At 50.4% G+C, this 25,391-nt stretch overlaps 1 protein-coding gene across 3 annotated transcripts in view; it reads right to left on the reverse strand.

Annotated features, from left to right (window-relative positions):
• Positions 1-25,391, reverse strand: part of LYPD6B (LY6/PLAUR domain containing 6B) — an 84,590-nt gene that overhangs the window by 33,645 nt on the left and 25,554 nt on the right. Inside the window, exon 1 of one of the 3 annotated variants that reach the window (XM_068158680.1) lies at positions 3,471-3,503. The exons of the other annotated variants lie outside the window; for them this stretch is intronic. The gene's annotated coding sequence lies outside the window, so the exon portion shown is untranslated. Of the gene's footprint in view, positions 1-3,470; positions 3,504-25,391 lie in introns of those variants that run through there. 3 annotated transcript variants of the gene reach the window in all.

Below are 25,391 nucleotides of genomic sequence, written 5' to 3' on the forward strand. Positions count from 1 at the left end.
ATGAGATGGTGCTGGGTGATAGGTTGGACTTGATGATCTCAAAGGTCTCTTCCAACCTGGTTAATTCTATTCTCTTCTAGAAAAGACCATGCAGGTTAACAGAAGACAAAGACAAAAAGCTAAGTTCTTTGAACACAGACCAAGACAGAGCATGCTGCAAGAAGACATGAGACCTTCCTCCTGCCCTGTCTCCTCTCCCAAAATCCTTGGTTGCTTAATCAGTCATCAAATTCAAGAAACAAGCAGAGTACTCATTTGGATAATTATCATAACATCTACTTACCTTGCCCCTACATATTCATAGAATCACAGAATGGTTTGGGTGGGAAGAGACCTGTCAAGGTCAGCTAGTCCAACATCCCTGCACTCAGCAGGGACATCTACAACTAGTGCAGCTTGCTCAGAGCCCCAAATAACCTGGCCAGGGATGAGGCATCTACTACCTCTCTGGGCAACCTAGGAGAGGCTCTCAACATCCTCACTGGAGAAAATCTCTTCCTTCCCTCCAGTCTGAACCCCCCTCTTTTATAGTTTCAAACCATCACCCCTTGTCCTTTCACAACAGGCCCTGCTCAAAAGCCTGTCTCCAGCTTTCTGATCAGCCCTTGAAGCACTGCAAGGCCACCAGAAGGTCTCCCTGCAGCCTTCTCTTCTCCAGGCTGAACAAGCCCAACTCTCTCAGCCTGGCCTCACAGCAGAGGGCTTCCAGCCCTGCCAGCATTGCTGTGGCCTCCTCTGGCCCTGCTCCATCAGGTCCCTGTCTGTGCTGTGCTGAGGGCTCCAGAGCTGGCCCCAGCCCTGCAGGTGGGGTCTCAGCAGAGCACAGCAGAGGGGCAGCATCCCCTCCCTGCCCCTGCTACCCATGTTGTGTTAAGCTTTGGTGATTACTGCAGCCAGATTTCTCCAGCACCACATTTCTTTTTCCCCCCTCAAAAACACCCTTCCACCAACCCACCAAGGAGATAAAGCCTGATGACATTTTCAATGTAAAGCAAGTTTAAAGGTGAAACACAACAACAGAAAACACTGAGATGAGAGATGTCCCTCAGACACCCCACCCCTCCCCCAGATCTGTTGATACCCAAGAGGGTAGAAGAAGAGGCTCCAACTCAAATGCCTCAGAGCAGTCTGTGCATTGGAAATTACCATCTATGGGTCCCTTCCTGCATTTGCCACACCAGTGTGAATTACCTCTTTGATCTTTCATAGCTCCAAGTCTAGCCATGCATCACCCAACTCGCTCCATCCTGTAATTCCACCACAAGAAAAGTGTGTGTCTGCTCCTGACCTTTAATTTGAACTCCTTAGCAGGGCTTTGAGGAGGTTTATTGTGGCCTTGCAGGTTTGAAATAGAGCTGAATGTTTCCAAGAATGTGAGGAGAAGGCTTGCAAGAGACTTAACCACTGCATGCAATTCTCAGCCAAGCCAAGAGTAACCTCCACTGGGCAGGGCTCTGAGTTCTCCTCTTAAAGGGCAGCTGGCTGCTGCTGCTCTCATCAGAGGGGCAAGAACGTGGCAGCACACTCACCTTGCCCATTCCCCATGCAAATCACATCCTTCTGCCTTGCCTTGTGCAGAAGGAAAACAGCAATTCACAAAACTCAAAGCAAACCACAGCAATGGCTGCTCCATAGCAAGCAAAGCAGCAGCTCCACACCCATCCTTCACTTCTCCCTGCTGACAGCAGAGCTCACACCTACCAGGTGAAGCCTATTTGAGGTCTTCAGCTCAACAGCTGTTGGCTGTAGAACACAATCCTTAAACAGAAATTCCAGGTTAAAGACTCATTGGCCTAATCCAAAGAGCTCAAACAGTCAGAGAATCATAGAATGCTACAGGTTAGAAGGGACCTCTGGAGATGACCATGTGCAAACCCCCTGCCAAAGCAGGATCAGCTAGGGCAGGTCACACAGGAAGGCATCCAGATGGGTTTGAAAGTCCCTAAAGAAGGAGACTGCACAACCTCCCAGGGCAGCCTGCTCCAAGGCTAAAGCAACTTCCCAGTTAAAGCTTTCCCTCACATTGAGGTGGAACTTCCTGGGTTCCAGTTTGTATCCACTGCCCCTTGTCCCACCACAGCACACCATTAAAAAGAGACTGGCCCCTTCTTCTTGACATCCACCCAACACCATCTCATCAACTCAACCATGGCACCAAGTGCCTCAGCCAGGCTCTTCCTAAACACCTCCAGGGATGACTCCACCTCCTCCCTGGGCAGCACATTCCAATGGCCAATCTCTCTTGCTGGGAAGGATTTCTTCCTAACATCCAGCCTAAACCTCCCCTGGCACAGCTTAAAACTGTGTTCTCTTGTTCTGGTGCTGGTTGCCTGGGAGAAGAGACCAACCTCCACCTGCCTACAACCTCCCTTCAGGGAGTTGTAGAGAGCAAGAAGGTCTCCCCTGAGCCTCCTCTTCTCCAGGCTAAGCAACCCCAGCTCCCTCAGCCTCTCCTCACAGGGCTGTGCTCCAGACCCCTCCCCAGCTTTGTTGCCCTTCACTGGACACCTTCCAGCAACTCAACATCTTTCCTAAACTGAGGGGCCCAGAACTGGACACAGGACTCAAGGTGTGGCCTAAGCAGTGCTGAGCACAGGGCACAATGACTTCCCTGCTCCTGCTGGCCACACTGTTCCTGATGCAGGCCAGGATGCCATTGGCCTTCTTGGCCACCTGGGCACACTGCAGGCTCATGTTCAGCCTACCATCAACCAGCACCCCCAGGTCACTTTCTGCCTGGCTGCTCTCAGCCACTCTGACCCCAGCCTGTAGCACTGCCTGGGGTTGTTGTGGCCAATGTGTAGAACCTGGCACTTGAATGTGTTCAATCTCCTGCCCTTGGACTCTGTCCATCTGTCCAGCCTGGCAAGGTCCCTCTGCAGAGCTCTCCTACCCTCTAACAGAACCACACCTGCCCCCAGCTTGGTGTCATCTGCAAACTTACTGATGCTGGACTCAATCCCCTCATCCAGATCACCAATAAAGATATTGAACAGGATGGGGCCCAGCACTGCAATGCATCCCTTGGCCTTAAGAAGCAATCAAAGTCTTGGGTTTGGTTTTTTTCTCATTCCTCCCCAACAATGTGGCATTGAAGAAGGAGAAGTGATGCCATAAGAGGGGCAGAATTCCTCCAGCTCTTATCTGCTGCTGTGTAAACAGTTACAAAGCACCATGGAAAAGATAAAGTTCTCCATCTGCTGATGGTTGCTACTGTTAGCCAAAAATGGGGTCAAAAGTCAACTCAGCCAGCATTCTGCATGAGGGTTTTATGGCTTAAAGGCCCAGGAATGAAGCCATGCTGCTATCCATGTGGAGTCAAATCAGTCAATAAATAAATGAGAGGCTTTGTATGTAAGAGAGTCAAAGACAAGAGATAAGGCATGTGAGGGGCTGGCTAAGCTGAAGCAAGAACTGCTCACTCAAAGCACTCTGAGTAATCAATAACATGAGACAAGGAAATTAATTACCTGCTGTAGAAGCCTCCCAGGAATCGATTCTGCAGGCAATGAAAACAAAAAATGAGATCAGGAGTGATTAGCATTAGTTGTAAAAGGGTTTCACAATAGGGTTTAATTAGCACTGGTTAGGCCACCCCTTGAGTCCTGTGTCCAGTTCTGGGCATCTCAGCTTTAGGAAAGATGTTGAGTTGCTGGAAGGTGTCCAGAGAAGGGCAACAAGGCTGGGGAGGGGTCTGGAGCACAACCCTGTGAGGAGAGGCTGAGGGAGCTGGGGTTGCTTAGCCTGGAGAAGAGGAGGCTCAGGGGAGACCTTCTTGCTCTCTACAACTCCCTGAAGGGAGGTTGTAGCCAGGTGGGGGTTGGTCTCTTCTCCCAGGCAACCAGCACCAGAACAAGAGGACACAGTCTCAAGCTGTGCCAGGGGACGTTTAGGCTGGATGTTAGGAAGAAATTCTTCCCAGCAAGAGAGATTGGCCATTGGGATGTGCTGCCCAGGGAGGTGGTGGAGTCATCATCCCTGGGGGTGTTTAGGAAGAGCCTGGATGGACTGCTTGGTGTCATGGTTGAGTCGATGAGATGGTGTTGGGTGATAGCTTGGACTTGATGATCTCAAAGGTCTCTTCCAACCTGGTTAATTCTATTCTCTTCTAGAAAAGACCATGCAGGTTAACAGAAGACAAAGACAAAAAGCTAAGTTCTTTGAACACAGACTAAGATAGAGCATGCTGCAAGAAGACATGAGACCTTCCTCCTGCCCTGTCTCCTCTCCCAAAATCCTTGGTTGCTTAATCAGTCATCAAATTCAAGAAACAAGCAGAGTACTCTTTTGGGTGAGTTGGACTCGATCTCAAAGGTCTTTTCCAACCTGGTTAATTCTATCCTATTCTATTCTATCCTATTCTATTCTATCCTATCCTATCCACACACACATCCCCCAAACAAATAAATAAACAATAAATGCAAATGACAGAGCTTTTAGTAGCATCTCAAGCAGGGGAAAGCAATATCAGGAGCCTACAAACTTGGAAGAAATGGGCACAGCTTCCTGCCCCACCACAAATATTTGCCCAAGTCACTGCATTTTCCATCCCCCACCACCACAAAAAGAATCACTCTCTATGCCTGAAACATCTTCCACTAAGCCAGGACAGGCTGGGAGGTGTTTGTTGACAGCCTTGAATGCTGGGTTCTATAGAAATGAATCCCATTTTACACTTCATAATGCCCAAGGAAGCAAGTTTGTTGAAGGGCCCAGGCAAGCCTTAAACAAACTTGGTGCTTCAAGACCTGATAGGCAGTTTAGTGCAATTACTTCTCTTCCTTTCAAAGAGCAGAAAGAGCCAGGATTTGATCAACCAGTGCTGACACACATTAAGAGAAGGAAAACAGGATTGCTTTGTTCACAGTTTAAGCACAAAAATGTTAAGGACCAAAGGCTCACATGATGTTAGGGGTTGGAAGGGACCTCCAAAGATCATCAGGTCCAACACCCCTGCCAGAGTAGGAGCATAGAATCCAGCACAGGTCACACAAGAACACATCCAGATGGGGCTGGAAAGGCTCCACAGAAGGAGACTCCACAACCCCTCTGGGCAGCCTGTTCCAGTGCTCTGTGACCCTCACAGTGAAGAAGCTTTCCCTCATGTTGAGATGGAGCCTCCTGTGCTGCTGTTTACATCCATTGCCCCTTGTCCTATCCCAGGGTGCAAGTGAGCAGAGCCTCTCCCCTCCTTCCTGACTCCCAGCCCTCAGATATTGATAACCATTGATTAAATCCCCTCCCAGTCTTCTCTTCTCCAGACTAAACAGCCCCAGGGCTCTCAGCCTCTCCTCACAGGGCAGTGCTGCAGTCCCTTCAGCATCCTGGTAGCTCTCTGTTGGATTCTCTCCAGCAGATCCCTGTCCCTCTTGAACTGGGGAGCCCAGAACTGGATGCAGTATTCCAGGTGTGGCCTCAGCAGGGCAGGACAGAGGGGGAGGAGAACCTCCCTGGATCTGCTGGACACACTCCTCTGAATGCACCCCAGGATCCCATTGGCCTTCTTGGGGGCTTCCTAAAGAACAGAAGGAAGAGCAGCCAGCTGATGAGCACAAGGATTTGTGTTTGTAAACTAATATGCACTTCAATCCAGTTAGGTTTGGGATTTAGAGCTAGGCAGAGATGAGCACTGCTAGAGAACTGGGCCAAAGCCAGTCTCATGGCTGAATACACAGCTTCAAGAAGTAAGGGGGATCTCCATGAGCCTGCCTCAGCTGTAACACACATCCAGAGAAACCCTGAATTCTCACTGTACAGTTCCTGCACATTCAAATGATCCATCCAGGGTCACACTCTCAAGGGTCAGGACTGGGCTGGCTACCAGAGAAGTGCCAGAGGATCTCCATCAAGCCCTCTGCCTTCACTAAAGGAAGAAGGGAGAGAGACTGATGGGCTGGGGAAAAAACTCAACCAGCTGGAATGGAAAGAAGAATAATCCCATGGGAGAGAGACAAAGATACAAACCAACATGGAACCTAAGCCTTGATGGCAATGAGGGCACCATTGTCACCACTGATGCTGGGAGCAGGCACTGGCAAGTCTCATCCTAGACTCAGCAGAAGATGGGAAATGGATTCAGGAACAGAGGGATGAGGATGGAAGCAGAAGGGACAGAGTCCTGCTGGGACACCAGCCAGGCAAGAAGAGGCTTGGTCCTGGGCAGCCCTCAGCTTGCTCCTGAAGATGCCCTCCATGGGCTGCAATCCCTTGTTGGGCACTTGAGGGTCCCCTGTCCTGGCTGCTCCTCCCCACAGCTGCCACCTCTGCCTTGCTGCCCCCCAAGGTGTGGCAGAAGCTGTGGCAGTGCCCTTGGTGTGCAGAGGAGCAAGTCTCAGGCAGAGCCTTTCTGCAGGCAGCCTTTGGCAGGACCTCTCCCATCAGCTTCTGCCTGCTAGAAGCAGCCCCTGGCTGTGCCACCCTGCCCTGGACTTCATCAAGTGCCTCACTGAGCAGAGCCTGAGCTGGCAAGTCCCAGCCCTGACCAGAACTGGCTCTGCTCTGGCTCGGGTCAGGACACTCACACACACATCTCAGACAGATCATCCTGAGCACATTTAGCTTCCACCTTCCAGTCTGGAAACCATGAGTTTGTCTCTCTGCTTTATTTCTGTAACACAGAGGGGAGCAGAGGTGGAGTTCTGCTGGTGGGATCATCTCCTGGTGCCTATTTGATAAAATTCTATAAGCTGCTAGAAATCTCCAACACTGGAAGCGCTCCAGAACCAAGAGAGCTATGGCAGACATGCCAGAGGGCTGGCCTCTCTTCAAAGGCTTGGAAGGGTAGGGTGGGGAAGACAGGGGTGGAGTGAAAAAAAATAATCCTAATTTAATTATAAATATAGCTTAAGAATCCCATCCACGTGAGAGCTCCTCTCCTGCTCTGCATCACAAATACCTCCAGGGCTCAGAAAGCTGCCCTGAACCCAAAGCGTTTGGAACGATCCTCTGGTGAGTGGCTCCTAAGTGCTAATGCACAGAGATCAGAGAATTGTCAGGGTTGGAAGGGACCTCAAGGATCAGCCAGTTCCAACCCCCCTGCCATGGCCAGGGACACCTCACACTACAGCAGGTTGCTCACAGCCACATCCAGCCTGGCTGCAAACACCTCCAGGGATGAGGCTTCCACCACCTCCCTGGGCAACCTGTGCCAGGCTCTCACCACCCTCATGGGGAACAACTTCTTCCTAACATCCAATCTCAATCCTCCCATTGCTAGTTTGGTTCCATTCCCCCCACTCCTATCACTCCCTGGCACCCTCAAAAGTCCCTCCCCAGCTTTCTTGCAGCCCCCTTTGGATACTGGAAGGCCACAATGAGGTCTCCTCAGAGCCTTCTCTTCTCAAGGGAATATTCCTCAGTTTAAGAAGGACATTGAAACACTTGAATGTGTCCAGAGAAGGGCAACAAGGCTGGTGAGAGGCCTTGAGCACAGCCCTGTGAGGAGAGGCTGAGGGAGCTGGGGTTGTTTAGCCTGGAGAAGAGGAGGCTCAGGGAAGACCTTATTGCTGTCTACAACTACCTGAAGGGAGGTTGTAGCCAGGTGGGGGCTGGTCTCTTCTCCCAGAACAAGAGGACACAGTCTCAAGCTGTGCCAGGGGAGGTTTAGGCTGGAGGTGAGGAGAAAGTTCTTCCCACCAAGAGAGTCATTGCTCATTGGAATGGGCTGCCCAGGGAGTCACGATCCCTGGAGGTGTTCAAGAGGGGATTGGATGTGGCACTGGGTGCCATGGTCTAGTCATGAGGTCTGTGGTGCCAGGTTGGACTGGATGATCTTTGAGGTCTCTTCCTAAACACCTCCAGGGATGGTGACTCCACCACCTCCCTAGGCAGCACATCCCAATGGCCAATCTCTCTTGCTGGGAAGAACTTCCTAACATCCAGCCTAAACCTTCCTTGGCACAGCTTGAGACTGTGTCCTCTTGTTCTGGTGCTGGGTGCCTGGGAGAAGAGACCAACACCCACCTGGCTACAACCTCCCTTCAGGGAGTTGTAGAGAGCAAGAAGGTCTCCCCTGAGCCTCCTCTTCTCCAGGCTAAGCAACCCCAGCTCCCTCAGCCTCTCCTCACAGGGCTGTGCTCCAGACCCCTCCCCAGTTTTGTTGCCCTTCTCTGGACACCTTCCAGCAACTCAACATCTTTCCTAAACTGAGGGGCCCAGAGCTGGACACAGGACTCCAGGTGTGGCCTAATCATCGCTGAGCACAGGGCAGAGTTGCAGCTGAGCAGCTGCTGGTGACCACCAAACGTTGATTTTGCTTTAAAACGTCATTTTGGAATCACATCTGACACATCTCCCATTCTCAGAGTCAACCTACACTTCACCTTGGCTGTAAAGCATAAATCCAGCTCTACCTCATCAGTCTTTGCTTATTCAGGCTCGACAGATGATACAAAGACCAGCATCCCAATGATTATGTTCCATAATCCCTCCTCTTGCAAAAGCAGGGCTGCTGGCAGGGTTCTCTGTTTCCAAGCGTGGGGTTTTGCTTCCACAAACACTGAACAGAAGTTTCAGGGCTTTAGCTGTCATGATAACTGTCACAGCTGCTGAGAAACCACCACTCTGCACTGTCTCTCTCCTGCAGCTGTGACATTTTCTCCCATCACGGTGCTGACAAGGCTTTGCTTTTGTCCTGCCTCCAGTATAAAAACCTCTTCAACATCCTCTGCTCCTAAAGAACCAGCCTGAAAATGTGTTCCTACCTTTCTGTTCTTAGCTCTCTTTAACCCTTGTGTCTTCACACCAAATGGTTCTAGCTTTGGGGTCAAACTAGATGACCATCCAAGGTCCCTTCCAACCCAAGCCATTGATATGATGCTGTAAAGCTAACACAACAACATCTCAGTAGAAAGGATAAGAATCTCAGAATGACATTCTCTGTTCTTAGAGCACCTCACTAGCACCATTTTGGAGCACAGCCCTGTGAGGAGAGGCTGAGGGAGCTGGAGTTGCTTAGCCTGGAGAAGAGGAGGCTCAGAGGAGACCTTATTGCTGTCTACAACTACCTGCAGAGAGGTTGCAGCCAGGTGGGGGTTGGTCTCTTCTCCCAGGCAACCAGCAGCAGAACAAGAGGACACAGTCTCAAGCTGTGCCAGGGGAGGTTTAGGCTGGATGTTGGGAAGAAATTCTTCCCAGCAAGAGAGATTGGCCATTGGAATGCGCTGCCCAGCGAGGTTGCCCACACTTGCAGAAGTTAAGTACTGATACTACCTTCCAGCATCTAGAGTTGCCTCATGCTGAAGCCAGATGTGAGCCAGGGCCAGGAGGACAGCTGGAAGGCCAAGGAGGGAAGCAGGGAATCCCAGCATCATGGTGGAGGTTGGAAGGGATCTCTGGAGATCATCCACTCCAACCTCCCTGCTAAAGCACCCACAGCAGCTTGCCCAGCATCACAATGGTCAGCTGGGTCAGCTGCTCCAAGGCTCACAGCAAGTTCTTCCTCATCTTCAGATGGAACCTCCTGGGTTCCAGCTTGTGCCGGTTGCTCCTTGTCCTGTCACTGGGAACCACCAACAAGAGTGTGGCCCTATCCTCTTGTCCCCCACAAGTCCTTTAGCTCTTGCTGAGCATTGCTCAGATCCCCTCTGGGGCTGCTCTTCTCCAGGCTCCACAGCCCCAGGGCTCTCAGCCTTTCTTCCTCACAGAGATGCTCCAGGTCTCCTCCATATGTTTGCAGCCTCCCCTGGACTCTCTCCAGCAGTTCCCTCCCTCTCTAGAACTGGGGAGCCCAGAACTGGACACAATACTCCAGCTGTGGCCTCACCAGAGCAGAGGGGGAGGATGACTGCTGCCATGTGCAAGGCCAGCCCACCTCCTGAGCCAGCAGCTTAGCCACCAGCAGCATGACTTAAATTATTTACACAGCAGCCACCTGCCAGCCCCCAGCTGCTCATTCCCACCTCCAGCACGCTCCCCCACATCCACCCCCCCAAGAAAGTGTGTGTGGTCACACCACAAACCAACCTGAGGAACTGCTGCAGGTTAAAATAAACCCAGCAGGGATTGCTTTTCAGCCACCTTCCTTGTCTTGGTTCAGCTCTTTTTTGCAGCTGTATAAATGCCTAAGCAAACAGAGCAGGAACGAGCAAGAGCAGACAACGTGGTTACTGTTTTCTGCTGTCAGAAAACTACCTATGAACTTCACCCCTGGAGCAGTCTGCCTTCAAACAAACCCTCTTCTCTCCCTGCCACTCTGATCAGGTCCTGGGTAGCTGGTTTGCATTCCTCACGTGCTTTGGTAATGGATCAATAAATACTCAGCAGGTCTGCCCTGCCTCAGACACGTAGGTGATAGAAACGCTAGACACAGACAAATGCAAATTGCACTGGAGGAAAAGCCTGCAGGGCTGGGGCTGTGGATTTATGGATGGGCTCTGTGACCATGCCCAAACAAATAGTTTGGTGAGGCACAGGCTTGGGATGCTGGCCTGATTAGGCTGTGAAGGTTGTTGTTGAGCGTGGTTGTTGCCTGCAGTCTACACACAGTCACAGAATTGTCAGGGCTGGAAGGGACCTCGAGGATCATCCAGTTCCAACCCCCGTGCCATGGGCAGGGACACCTCACACTACAGCAGGTTGCTCACAGCCACATCCAACCTGGCTGCAAACACCTCCAGGCAGGAGGCTTCCACCACCTCCCTGGGCAACCTGTGCCAGTCTCTCACCACCCTCATGGGGAACAACTTCTTCCTAACATCCAATCTCAATCTACCCATTGCTAGTTTGGTTCCATTCCCCCCAGTCCTGTCACTCCCTGGCACCCTCAAAAGTCCCTCCCCAGCTTTCCTGTAGCCCCCTTCAGATACTGGAAGGCCACAATGAGGTCTCTTCTCTTTTCAAGGGAATATTTCTCAGTTTAAGAAGGACATTGAGACACTTGAATGTGTGCAGAGAAGGGCAACAAGGCTGGGGAGAGGCCCTGAGCATAGCCCTGTGAGGAGAGGCTGAGGGAGCTGGGGTTGCTTAGTCATGAGGTCTGTGGTGACTTCTTCCTCACATCCAATCTCAATCTACCCATTTCTAGTTTTGCTCCATTCCCCCCAGTCCTATCACTCCCTGGCACCCTCAGAAGTCCCTCCCCAGCTTTCTTATAGCCCACTTCAGCTGGATTGGGTCCACAGGAGGGCCACAAAGTTGATCAGAGGGTTGGAGCACCTCTCCTATGAAGACAGGCTGATAGAGTTGGGGCTGTTCAGCCTGGAGAAGAGGATACTCTGGGGAGACCTTAGAGCTGTATTTCAGTATCTGAAGGGGACCTACAGGAAGGCTGGGGAGGGACTTTCACAAGGGCTATAGCCATAGAATGAGAGGCAATGGATTGAAGCTGGAAGAGGGGAGACTTAAACTGGAGATTAGGCAAAAACTCCTTCCAGTGAGGGAGGTGAGACACTGGAACAGGTTGCCCAGGGAGGTTGTGGATGCCTCATCCCTGGAAGTGTTCAAGGCCAGGCTGGATAAGGCCTTGAGCAACCTGGGCTGGTGGAAGGTGTCCCTGCCCATGGCAGGGGTTTGGAACTAGGTGATCTTTAAGGTCCCTTCTAGCCCAAACCATTCTATGAATCTATGATTCTAAAACTCTGAGAGAAGAAGTGAGAGAAAGGTAGCTTAGGAAGAACAAGAACCAGTTCATCACAAGGACTAAGCCATCAAGGGTGGCTGACATTAAACCTCTGCCTACCAAACACCATCAGGTCACTGAATCAAGCCCACGGAGGACTTTAATGTTTAGTCTAGCAGCATGCTGCTTTAATTAAGGCTGCTCTGTTGCCTGTGGGATCAGTCAGAAGACAAAGGCATGGCTGCACACTCAGGAGCTGCATTTGCAACCATGCAACCTGGCCCTTTGTGCACAAGAAAACACAGCCAAATAAAAGTGATGCAAACAAATCCATGAGAGTGCTGGGCTGCCTGCTCCCTCCCCTCACCACCACTTCCATCAGAAGGGATTGTGAAGAAAAGTTCTACTGTCATAAATCATGGAATTATTGTTGCCTGGAAAAGACCTCTAAGATCACCAAGTCCAACCATCAACCCAACACCACTGTGGCCATTAAACCATGTCCCCAAGTGCCATGGCCATATGTTCTTGAACACCTCCAGGGATGGTGCCTCCACCACCTCCCTGGGCAGCCTGTTCCAATGCCTGACCACTCTTGCAGCAGAGAAATTGTTCCTCATCTCCAACCTAAACCTCCCCAGCACAATTTCCAGGCCATTTCCTCTGGGTTTGTCACCTGATACTAGGGAGAAGAGACCAAGCCCCACCTCATTCCAACCTCATTCTCTCCTCAGCCTCCTCTTCTCCACACTAAACCAGCCCAGTTCCCTCAGCTGCTCCTCACCAGCCCTGTTCTCCAGACCCTTCTCAGCACCAACCAACACACGGGAGCCAAAAGAGCCTCATGGCCTCCTTGGCACTGGCCCTGTGCCCACCTTACCCCACATTCAGCACATCAAGAGAGCTTTCTGGCAGAGGAGCTTTCTGCCACACGAAGCACGTTTGAAGGCAGTTGGCCCCAGTCCAACAGGTTGCAGACCTGAAGAGAAAAGACAGGAATGCAAGGCCACAAAACGGAGGCAGGGACTGCGCCACGGATGTCAAGAGTTAAATTTGGGCTAGCCAACCATGGAATTGCAGCAAGATTCACTGAGTAATTCCCAGCTGCTGGGTGGGCCATAAATGTGTAATAAATCACCAGTAAAGAAGCAAAATCTATTTCCTAGTGTAAATTACTAACTTGAAGAGTACAGCCCCATCCCTGGAAGCACTCCAGGTCAGGTTAGAGGGGGCTCTGAGCAACCTGATCTAGGAATCACAGAATCAGCAGGGTTGGAAGGGACCACAAGGATCATCTAGTTCCAACCCCCCTGCCATGGGCAGGGACACCCCACACTAGATCAGGCTGCCCAGAGCCTCATCCAGCCTGGGCTTAAACACCTCCAGGGATGGGGCCTCAAGCACCCCCCTGGACAACCCATTCCAGGGCTTCACCACTCTCATGGTGAAGAACTTCCTCCTCACCTCCAGCCTGAATCTCCCCACCTCCAGCTTCATTCCATTCCCCCTAGTCCTATCACTACCTGAGATCCTGAGCAGTCCCTCCCCAGCCTTCTTGTAGCCCCCTTCAGATACTGGAAGGAGGTGCAGATGTCCCTGCTGTCTGCAGAGGGGTTGGACCAGCTGAGTTTGAAATGTCCTTTCCCACCCAAACCATGCTGTGAACTTGTGCTTTTCATTTCTGTCTCTAACTCCTTTGTTCTGTTGTATTCCTATCTGCCAACATCTAAACAGCCCACTCTGAGCCTTTCCATCTTTGTTTGCAGTCAGCTCCTGAACCCAGGGACCAATCCTCCCACGAAGAGGATACTTAAGAGTGGTCTTTTCTTTAAGTGAGACTTGACTATGAAGGCCATTAAAAAAGAAATCAATGCCCAAGTAATCAAGCCAAAGAAACAAAATAAAAACCCCAAAAAACCTTAATTTTGCTCCACAATGAGAACAAAAAGCAAAATTTGCAGAGCATTAAAGGGGTTTATAATAATTTCATTCCTGAGCACTGAAAAGCAGCAGCAAAGTGTTGCATCGACCTATATGGAGCCAAACTCAAACTCAAGTGAAAAGAAATGTTATAGAAGGGAATAAGTCTACCTAAATGCATACAGAGAGGGGCACTGAGGGGTTGGAGTGTGTCCAGAGAAGGGCAATGAAGCTGGGGAAGGGTCTAGAGAACAGGTCTGGTGAGGAGCAGCTGAAGGAACTGGGGGTGGTTAGTCTGGAGAAAAGGAGTCTCAGGGGAGACCTGCTGGCTTGCTACAGCTGTAGGTTGGAGCCAGGGGAGATTGCTCTGCTCTCCCAAGGAACAAAGGATAGGATGAGAGGAAAGACAGAATCACAGAATTAACCAGGCTGGAAAATACCCCTGAGATAGAATAGAAATAGGAATAGAATAGAAATAGGAATAGAATAGAAATAGGAATAGAATAGGAATAGGAATAGAATAGGAATAGAATAGACCAGACCAGACCAGGTTGGAAGAGACCTTCAAGATCATCGAGTCCAACCCATCAACCAATCAAACCCACCTAAACAACTAAACCATGGCACCAAGCACCCCATCAAGTCTCCTCCTGAAGATCATCAAGTCCAACCTATCACCCAACACCATCTCATCAACTAAACCATGGCACCAAGTGCCTCAGCCAGGCTCATCCTAAACACCTCCAGTGATGGTGATTCCACCACCTCCCTGGGCAGCACATTCTACAGTATCACAGTATCACTTAGGTTGGAAAGGACCTCAAGGATCATTGAGTCCAACCTATCAACACAGAACCCATAACTAGACCATGGCACCAAGTGCCACGTCCAATCCCCTCTTGAACACCTCCAGGGCCGACGACTCAACCACCTCCCTGGGCAGCACATTCCAATGACGAACGACTCACTTGGTGAAGAACTTCTTCCTAACCTCCAGCCTAAACATCCCCTGGCACAGCTTGAGACTGTGTCCTCTTGTTCTGGTGCTGCTTGTCTGGGAGAAGAGATCAACCCCCACCTGCCTACAACCTCCCTTCAGGTAGTTGTAGAGAGCAATAAGTAGCAATGGGATGAGAGGGAATGGATTGAAGCTGAATGCCTGAAGCTGAAGCTCTTCCCAGCAAGAGAGATTGGCCATTGGGATGTGCTGCCCAGGGAGGTGGTGGAGTCACCATCCCTGGAGGTGTTTAGGAAGAGCCTGGCTGAGGCACTTGGTGCCATGGTTCAGCTGATGAGATGGTGTTGGATGATAGGTTGGACTTGATGATCTCAAAGGTCTCTTCCAACCTGGTTCATTCTATTCTCTTCTATTCTTGTAAAAATTCCCTTCCCAGCTTTCCTGTAGGACCCTTCACAGTGTGCTCAAAGTACTTCAAATATCCAAGAATATAAGAAAACTACTGCCAAAAAAAAGAGAGACCAAAATATGAAAGGAAGTGGGAAACAATGAAGCAAACACACAACTCAAACTGCTTCCCAGGGACCAGATTAGCATCTGGACACAGCAGAGATTCCTTTTGGAGGATGTCAGCACTCTTCCATACATTTGGAGTCCAAAGAAAGAGGAAAGAAACAATAGAAATATTCTTAGGCCCAATTTTAAACAAAGGGAAGATGAGTTTCCCTTGATAGAAGGGGGCTGATAGAATTCAACTACAGCTGAGGTTCATGAAGGAAACAAATAGCAAGGCAACAGCAGCAGCGAGGGCCTCTGAAAGCACAGCTGGGGAGAGCAAGTCAGAACAAAAGGCAAGTAAGGAAAAATGATGCATTCATGTGTGGCTGAATCATACCAGAATCTCCTGCATCTGACTATCCAAATGCAAAAAGAAGCAGAGTCTTTTCACTTCTGCTCCTCTCAACACAGCAGCTGCTCTTCAGCTCTCGGGTAGGTAGGCAGCTGCCAGGACAGAGCGGTGGATGCGAAGAGTGAGATTTAGTTGGCACAGATCTGTCCTGGGGTGCACAGAATCACAGTCTGGCTTTGGGATGGGAACAAACCTTGAAAATTCGCTAGGCCAACCCCTCTGAATTAGAATTAACCAGGTTGGAAGAGACCTTTGAGATCACCAAGTCCAACCTATCACCCAACACCATCCAATCAACTCAACCATGGCACCAAGTGCCTCAGCCAGGCTCTTCCTAAACGCCTCCCGTGATGGTGACTCCACCACCTCCCTGGGCAGCACATTCCAACAGCCAGTCTCTCTTGCTGGGAAGAACTTCTTCCTAACATCCAGCCTACACCTCCCCTGGCACAGCTTGAGACTGTGTCCTCTTGTTCTGGTGCTGGCTGCCTGGGAGAAGAGACCAACCCCCACCTGGCTACAACCTCCCTTCAGGGAGTTGGAGACAGCAAGGTCTCCCCTGAGCCTCCTCTTCTCCAGGCTAAGCAACCCCAGCTCCCTCAGCCTCTCCTCATAAGGTTTGTGCTCCAGACCCCTCCCCAGCTTTGTTGCCCTTCTCTGGACACCTTCCAGCAACTCAACATCTTTCCTAAACTGTCCAAACTGGACACAGCAGGGACATCTGCAACTAGAGCAGGCTGCTCAGAGCCCCAACCAACCTGACCTGCAATGGTTCCAGGGATGGGGCATCTACCACCTCTCTGGGCAACCTGGGACAGGGTCTCACCATCTTCAGCATACAAAAATCCTTCCTCCTATCTAGCCTAAATCTCCCTCTTTCACTTCAAACCATCACCCCTGGTCCTGTCACAAGAGGCCCTGCTGAAATGTCTGTCCCCAGCTTTCTAATCAGCCCTTTGAGCACTGAAAGGCCACCAGGTCTCCCTGCAGCCTCCTCTTCTCCAGGCTGAACAAGCCCATCACACTCAGCAGAGGGCTTCCAGCCCTCCCAGCAGCACTGTGGCCTCCTCTGGCCTCACAGCAGATCCCTGTCTGTGCTGAGGACTCCAGAGCTGGCCCCAGCCCTGCAGGTGGGGTCTCAGCACAGCAGAGCCACCGGTTGCCCATACTGCTGGGTTGAGTCTGGGGCATGATAGGGCTCAGTAAAGCATATGCTGGTCAAACAGATAATTCCCAATACATTTGAAGTACATTTGAACTTATATTATCCATTGGAGCCTGCTTCTAACACCTGAACTTCCCTTGGTGCATCCCATGGCAGTACTGCACTTGGTGCCATGGTCTGGTCATGGGGTCTGTGATGACAGGTTGGACTCGATGATCCTCGAGGTCATTTCCAACCTTAGTGATACTGTGACACTGTTTTATGAAGATGGACTGAAGAAAGGTGCTCTCTTTCTTCTATTCAATCAGTTTCCTTACCAAGGTGACACCTAGGGAGAAAGCACACCATACCCAGAGGTATATATATCCCTGAATCACATCTTGGCTGAGAAAAATCAGCACTGGTGGCGACAAATCAATACTTAATCAACTGCTTAAAATGCCCCTGGTTGAAAAAAATCCCATTTAACAGGCCCCCTTCCCATCCTTTCTGTGGTTTCATCTGCTCTAAGTCAAAAGAGAAGGAGCTTTTCTCATCTAGAATGACCACCACCAAGTGAAAGTCAGCGATTGTTGGCGGTTTCTTTTCAGCCCCAGAGCATCTCAAGGAGCAGGGGGCTCATTACACCTCATCTGATAAGTTCTTGGCAGAGTTTAATGATAAACAATGGGAACTCTGTCTGGAAGTCCTCTAAGGATCAATGTCCTGCTCAAGTCCTGACTGCCAAGGAGACACAGACCTCTGCATTTGCAATTTTCCCAGCAGGCTAAAGAAAGCAGGGTGGCTAATTCACTGGCCTGCAGCCAGGCCGAATTACTCTGCATTCAACACCTGTAGGTCATACACTTTGCACTTAAAACACAAGCAGCACAAGGACCTGCTTTTCCCAGTGCCACAAATTCCCTTGCCTTTGGAGCATGCTTTTTAATTGGGTTTTATTTCGAGACAAGTGCTGCTCTCTCTTTTATTTGAGAAACAAGGGGAACATAATGAGAGCTCCAGAGCAATTGTTTCCTCTTTTTGTGCCGCCAAAAGGGGCTGCAGACTTGTTTTATGCAAAGTAAAAAGAGGGTATCTAATGCCCACTTAAGGCAAAACATTGCCTAGGCTGGGAGGGGAAAACTCTCCCCATGAAAATGAACTCTCCACATGAAAATAAAACTCCTCCGTTTCTCTCTGGCTAGCAAAAGGAATGCAGAGGCAACAAACAAGCCCTCGGTTTGCACCACTTCCTGACACCTCCAACAGCATAGAAACTACAGATGGAGGAATCTGAAAAGCCTTTGGAGGACTTTGAACTTGCCAGCCGTGGTTTGGAAGACAGACCTCTGGGAGAGGGTAAGGTCTGGATTTTGGGACTGGCTAAAGCCCCAAATTCCAGCCAGCAATTGGTTATTTAAGGCTAGAGGCACGAAACTGAGTCAAGTTTGCTCTGATCAATTTGCTTTCACCACTGTCTGTTTCCCTCGTGGCTGAACCTGGTTTTGTTTTCTTGTGTCATTCCTAGCAAATTCAAATTGGATGTTGGGGCTGTTCAGTCTGGAGAAGAGAAGGCTCAGAGGTCACCTCACTGTGGCCTTCCAGGATCTGAAGGGGGCTACAAGAAGGCTGGGGAGGGACTGCTCAGGATCTCAAGTAGTGATAGGAGTAGGGGGAATGGAATGAAGCTGGAGGTGGGGAGATTCAGGCTGGAGGTGAGGAGGAAGTTCTTCCCCATGAGAGTGGTGAAGCCCTGGAATGGGTTGTCCAGGGAGGTGGTTGGGGCCCTGTCCCTGGAGGTGTTTAAGGCCAGGCTGGATGAGGCTCTGGGCAGCCTGATCTAGTGTGGGGTGTCCCTGCCCATGGCAGGGGGGTTGGAACTAGATGATCCTTGTGGTCCCTTCCAACCCTGACTGATACTATGATACTATGAAATTGAAAAGCATTCTTTGCAGTACAGCAGTCTGATTCCCTCCCCACCTACCTGAGGAGTCTCTTCTGGGACTTGACAGCCCTTGTGGTGAAGAAATTGTTCCCCATGTGCAACCTAAACCTCCCCTGCTGCAACCTGAGGCCATTTCCTCTTGTCCTATCAAGGTGAGGTTCAACAGGGCTCTGGGCAGCCTGATCTAGTTGAGGATCCTCCTGCTTACTGCACAGGGGGTTGGACTAGGTGACCTCTGGAGGTCCCTTCCGACCCAGAGCATTTTATGATTCTATGATCTGAGGGCTGCAGCACCTCTGAATACAGAATTAACCAGGTTGGAAAAGATCTTTGAGACCATCAAATTAAACCTATCACCCAACACCATCTAACCAACCAAACCATGGCACCAAGTGCCTCATCCAGGCCCTTTTTAAACACCTCCATTGATGGCGATTCCACCACCTCCCTGGGCAGCCTGGGCACTTGTTACCAGGGAGAAGAGACCAACTCCCACTTGGCTCCAACCTACTTTCAGTGAGTTGTAGAGAGCCAGAAGGTCTCCCCTGAGGCTGCTTTTCTCCAGATTAAACAACCCCAGTTCCCTCAGCTGCTCCCCACCAGCCCTGGTCTCCATACCATTCACCAGCTTGGTTGCCCTTCTCTGGACCTGCTGCAGCACCTCAATGTCCTTCTAGGAGTTAGAAGCCCAAAGATGAACCCAAGATTTGAAGTGCAGCAAGCCAACACCTCACAGCATGCACTTTCTATACCAATTCTTCAAAACCCACTTGTAGCAGTTCAGGACATTATGGTTGCATCATGATACTCAGAGGTGCTCCTGAGTCTCTCCATTACACACTAGCAGCAGGCTAAGTGACTGCAGCCTTTCAAATCAGCAGCAAACTGAACACAGTGGGCAGGGCAAAAGTGCTGAAAGGCTGAGCATGGATTTAAACAACGATCCAAACCTGCTTTAGCAAGCCCCTTAGCGTACTTCCTATGAGGCTGAACAAGTAGTGTGCACCAGAGACATGGATTTGATATCTAAAGGGCAGGATGTGCAGTGGCCCTCAGCTTCTGCTGGGGAAGGCCACAGCTCTGCTTTAAACACATTCTGAAGTCCTGCACCCAGAGCAAGGTTGTTTAAAGAGGGCTTCAGTATGTATTCACTGATGTCTCTTCTCATTTCACAGTCCCCTTCCAGATGCTCATTGAGGCCCATTCACCCTTGGCAAGCTCCAGGGAAACCTTCTGGTCCCTTGTCTGCACTCAAATGAGTTTCACCGCAAACACTGCGCTCAGTTTGGAGCCACTCAATCCAAGAAGGACATTGAGGTGCTGGAGTGTGTCCAGAGAAAGGCAATAAAACCAGGTGTGCTCTCACCAGGGCAGAGTAGAGGAAGAGGAGAACCCTCTGGAGGAAGGATCTGGAGGTGCTGGAAGGTGTCAAGAGAAGGGCCATGAGGATGAGCAGAGGGCTGGAGCTGCTCTGCTGTGAGGACAGACTGAGGGAGTTGGGGCTGTTCAGTCTGGAGAAGAGAAGGCTCCAAGGAGACCTCATTGTGGCCTTCCAGGATCTGAAGGGGGCTACAAGAAAGCTGGGGAAGGACTTTTGAGGGTGTCAGGGAGTGATAGGACTGGGGGGAATGCAACAAAACTAGAAATGGGCAGATTGAGATTGGAAGTTAGGAAGAAGTTCTTCCCCATGAGGGTGGTGAGAGCCTGGCACAGGTTGCCCAGGGAGGTGGAGGAAGCCTCATCCCTGGAGGTGTTTGTAGCCAGGCTGGATGTGGCTGTGAGCAACCTGCTGTAGTGTGAGGTGTCCCTGGCCATGGCAGGGTGGTTGGAACTGGCTGATCCTTGAGGTCCCTTCCACAGTATCACCAAGGTTGGAAGAGACCTCAAAGATCATCAAGTCCAACCTGTCACCACAGACCCCATGACTAGACCATGGCACCAAGTGCCACATCCAATCCCCTCTTGAACCCCTCCAGGGATGGTGACTCCCTACCTTCACAACTCTAGGATTCTGTGATTCCCAGACCTGCTGTGGTCACACTTTTTGGTTTTTTTTCTGATGTGCCCCTGAAACTCTGTTTGAAAAACCGAGATGAAACTTTGCCAGGAGCCTGTTCTGCAGACATTGTGAAGGTCTATCGGCTGTGGCACTTCAGAGGGGAGGGAGGCACAGGGGGAAAGCATCACCTCCAAATATTTGGTCTTGCTGTTGACCAAAAAAATACATAAACAATGAATTTAAGCACAGATTTCATTCCAAGACCTGATGACCCACCTCAAAGCTACATCTCATGCCATCCTTCTCAGCCTGTTTCCATGTCGGGAGCTTAATGAGCAGAAAACCAAACAAGAACTCCAAAGGAGATCAATATCATTCAACAAACCCCCTTCTCCCTTTGCTTTTTTCCCCCTCCCACCCCCACCCCCCCAAAACCCCACAATATTGCATGCATTCTTGAGAGGACAATGATGACAGATTAAATGTCAAAACCTTTTAAGAACATTTCTAACCCTTTGTGGGGTTTTTTTCCCCCCCTCCCCTTCCCAACAGCATCGCCACTTGGAGTTTACACAACATGAAGCCAAAAACCAGGCAGTAAAAACTGAACCTTGCCTTCCTCTGCAGCTAATTTTAAAGCTATTATTTCTTCCACAGGTCTAATCATATTTTATTGCAAGAAACACCTTTCTTTATTATGCTAAGAGAAACATTAAGGTGTTTCATTGTGGTGATTTCTTTCAGGTAGCAAAGGTGGTGCTGACACGATTCAAGCTGAAGTGCAGGAAGGCAGCAACTCTGGAATTCCCATCCCAACATCGCTCCCAGCTGCTGTTTACCCTCTGGAAAATCATTGCCCTCATCTGAGCCTTGCTCTCCATTCATCTATAAAACATTTTGCCTCCAGGGCTGGTGCTGATGTTTGTCACAGAAGCGAAGGCTGATTAACAGCAGCCGCGTTTCATCTCAAGTGTGAATTCCCAGGTTCTCTAATCAATGGTGCTCAGCTCCCACCCCAGCAAACCTCTCTGCCACCAGCTTGCCTATTGAACAGATTTATGCATATCATTAGATGCTTGGCTTAATGGAAGCCACACAAAGATGAGCTAGATTTAGTTCACAGAGTGATTCCAGACCTAGCAGAGCTACAGTGCAGATATCACTCCAGGGAAACTATTTTCAGGCATTCTGTGCTCCAAAAGTCTTTTGAAGGAGTCCAAGTTAAAACTGCAGCATCCCAGAATCATGGGGGGGTTGGAAGGGACCTCTGGAGATCATCCACTCCAACCCCCCTGCTAAAGCAGGGGCACCCACAGCAGCTTGCCCAGTCTCACAATGGCCAGGTGGAGTTGGAAGCTCTCCAGAGAGGGAGACTCCACAACCTCTCTGGGCAGCCTGCTCCAGGCCTCCAGCACCCTCGAAGTTAAGCAGGCTGCCAAGTGTGCTGCTGCAAGCCAGAGCTCTCAGGGCAGCACTCGTTGAGCTGTCTCCTGATGAGGAAGCTGAAGAGCTGTGCTGTTGCTGCCAATCTGCCTCCAGGACCTACACTGGTGCACCTCTCCATCAGCTCACTGATACTGCTGCATGGTGTGATGTCAAGAAGCTCTCTAATTCCACTGATCTTACAGAACAAAAGGCATTTCATCTTACAGAATAATGCTCATTGTAGTAACACAAGCAAGGAAGACAACTCCGTGGACAGCAGCTACCACCTCCTGCTGGGGAGACAAAACACAGCCTGAAGAGGCTGTCCACTTCCAGAGGGAGACTCCAAAGTTCATTGTATTATCATAGAATCATGGAACTGGTTAGGCTGCAGAAGACCTTTCAGATCATCCAGTCCAACCTTTAACCCAGCACTGCCAGGTCACCATGAAGCCATGGCCCTCAGCACCACATCTGCACAGCTTTTTGAAACCCCTCCAGGGATGGGGACTCCACCACTGCCCTGGGCAGCCTGGGCCAGGCCTTGACAACCCTTTTTGGGGAAGAAACTGTTCCTCGTGTCACAGAATCACAGAATATATCTGGCTGGAATAGACCTTCAAGTTCATCCAGTCCAACCTTTGACCCAGCACTGAAGGGTCAACACTAAACCGTGTCACTAAGCGCCAGGTCCACAGGGCACTCAAACACCTCCAGGAATGATGACTCCACCACTGCCCTGGGCAGACCATTCCAATGTTTGACAACCCTCTCTGTGAAGAAATATTTCCTAACATCCAGCCTAAGCTTTCCCTGGTGCAGCTTCAAATCAGTTCTTCCCCATGAGGGTGGCGAGACACTGGCACAGGTTGCCCAGGGAGGTGGTGGAAGCCTCATCTCTGGAGGTTTTTAACACCAGGCTGAACAGGGCTCTGAGCATCCTGATCTAGTGTGAGGTGTCCCTGGAGGTGTTTAAGAAGAGGCTGGAGGGAGGCACTTAGTGCCATGCCCTAGTTGGTTAGTTAGGGTTGGGTGACTGGTTGAACTTTATGATCTTGGAGGTCTCTTCCAATCTGGTTGATTCTGCGTCCCTGCCCATGGCAGGGGGTTGGAACTGGATGATCCTTGAAGTCCCTTCAGGCTTTGCCAAGTCTATGATTCTATGATTTCCTCTAGATCTGTCACTTGACACCAAGGAGAAGAGGCTGCCCCCTCCTTGCTCCAATCTCCCTTCAGGTAGCTGTAGAAAGCAATGAGGTCTCCCCTCAGCCTCATCTTCCCCAGACTGAGCAACCCCAGGACCTTGAGACACCCTCACAGGCCATGGGCTCCAGGCTCTTCACCAGCCTCATTGCCTATTGTCCAACCTAAACTTCCCCTGGCACAATCCCCTCATCGTGGGAGACAAAGATGTGGAGACAGCAGGCTCTGGGGGTTGCCCAACTCCAACGTGCCTGTGCTGTCTGCCACATGTCCTTAATAATGCACCCTCTGAGCAAGCACAGATGAGCCTCCACGTGCCACTGAAAAGCTAACCTAATCCAAGCAAGTGCTTTCAAACAGAGCTGATTTCTCAAGACTCCAGTCACAGTGGGAAACAGGATCTTAAGTTTGGAGCTGTTACAAGTCTGAGCAATTAAAACTCACACACACACCAGAAAAGAAAAAAAGCACAGATTAATGCCTGGACTATGAGTTTCTGAGGTGAGGAAAGATTAATAACCCTGGTATTTAACACAGTGCTGTAGCTACAGGCAGAGCGAGCTTCCCCTGTGTCTGGTACGGTGCTGGCTATTGCACCGCACGATGCAGATTCACAGCCTCAGGCTTTCCTCTTAACAGAGAGTAGGAAAATTCCAGCTTTTTAACCCACTCACACATCCATCTGTCCACCAGAGAGGCATCTGGATGAGCTGCCAATACTCAGCACGTGAATATCATCCAAGCACAAGCTGCTAATCTTCCCCTTTGAGTGGTCAGGCACTGGAACAGGCTGCCCAGGGAGGCGGTGGAGTCACCATCCCTGCAGGTGTGCAAAGGATGAGTAGATCACAGAATCACCAAGGTTGGAAGAGACCTCAAAGATCATCAAGTCCAACCTGTCACCACAGACCCCATGACTAAACCATGGCACCAAGTGCCACATCCAATCCCCTCTTGAACACCTCCAGGGACGGTGACTCCACCACCTCCCTGGGCAGCCTGTTCCAATGGCAAACAACTCTCTCAGTGAAGAACTTTCTCCTCACCTCCAGCCTAAACTTCCCCAGGAGAAGCTTGAGACTGTGTCCTCTTGTTATGGTGGCATTTTGGGACACGACCTAGCAGTCATGGAGGTGTTGGGTAGAAGGTTGGAGCTGATGATCTTGGGAGGTCTTTTCCAACCATTGTGATTCAGTCTTTCTTCACCAACACAGAGATTAGACTAAAACTAAACCAAAATCTAATGGAACCCTGCACAGAATCACAGCCCTGGAAGGGTTGGAAGAGACCTCAAGGATCACCTAGTTCCAACGCCCCTGGCACGGGCAGGGACACCTTGTGCTAGCTCCTGTGTTAGAGCTGGTATCAGCCATGAACCATCAATCCATCCACCAGCAAGAAGTTATTTCTGTCATTACAGAATCACACAGAATCACCAAGGTTGGAAGAGACCTCAAAGATCCAACCTGCCACCTCATGACCTCATGGCACCAAGTGCCACATCCAATCCCCTCTTGAACACCTCCAGGGATGGTGACTTCACCACCTCCCTGGGCAGCACATTCCAATGGCTAACAGCTCTCTCAGTGAAGAACTTTCTCTCAGGTTGAGCTGACATTGATGAGCTGGGAGAACAGAATAGAATAGAATAATTAGAATAGAATAGAATAGAATAGAATAGAATAGAATAGAATAGAATAGAATAGAATAGACCAGACCAGACCAGACCAGGTTGGAAAAGACCTTCAAGATCATCCTGTCCAACCTATCATCCAACACCACCTAATCAACTAACCCATGCAACCAAGCACCCTATCAAGTCTCCTCCTGAACACCTCCACTGATGGTGACTCCACCACCTCCTCGAGCAGCCCATTCCAATGGGCAATCACTCTCTCTGTGTAAAACTTCCTCCTGACCTCCAGCCTGAACCTCCCCTGGCGCAGCCTGAGACTGTGTCCTCTTGTTCTGGTGCTGACTGCCTGGGAGAAGAGACCAACCTCTGCCTGTCTACAACCCCCCTTCAGGTAGTTGTAGACAGCAATAAGGTCACCCCTGAGCCTCCTCTTCTGCAGGCTAAGCAGCCCCAGCTCCCTCAGCCTCTCCTCACAGGGCTGTGTTCCAAACCCCTCACCAACTTTGTTGCCCTTCTTGCAGGCTTTCAACAACTTCTCTGCAACCAAGCACCCAGCTTTAAACCCACAATAGGAGCCACAGCAGATACACAGCTGAGAAACTGCACAGATGCACAACTGCAGCCTTCACATCCACCCTCTCAGCTGCTGCCACCAGGATTCCCCAGGCACCTCCAAGTTTTCCATTCCCTAATC

The sequence above is a fragment of the Melanerpes formicivorus genome, unplaced genomic scaffold, assembly GCF_026170545.1.
Source record: "Melanerpes formicivorus ecotype bairdi unplaced genomic scaffold, bMelFor1.0.p_v2 SCAF_41, whole genome shotgun sequence".
Classification (NCBI taxonomy): domain Eukaryota; kingdom Metazoa; phylum Chordata; class Aves; order Piciformes; family Picidae; genus Melanerpes; species Melanerpes formicivorus.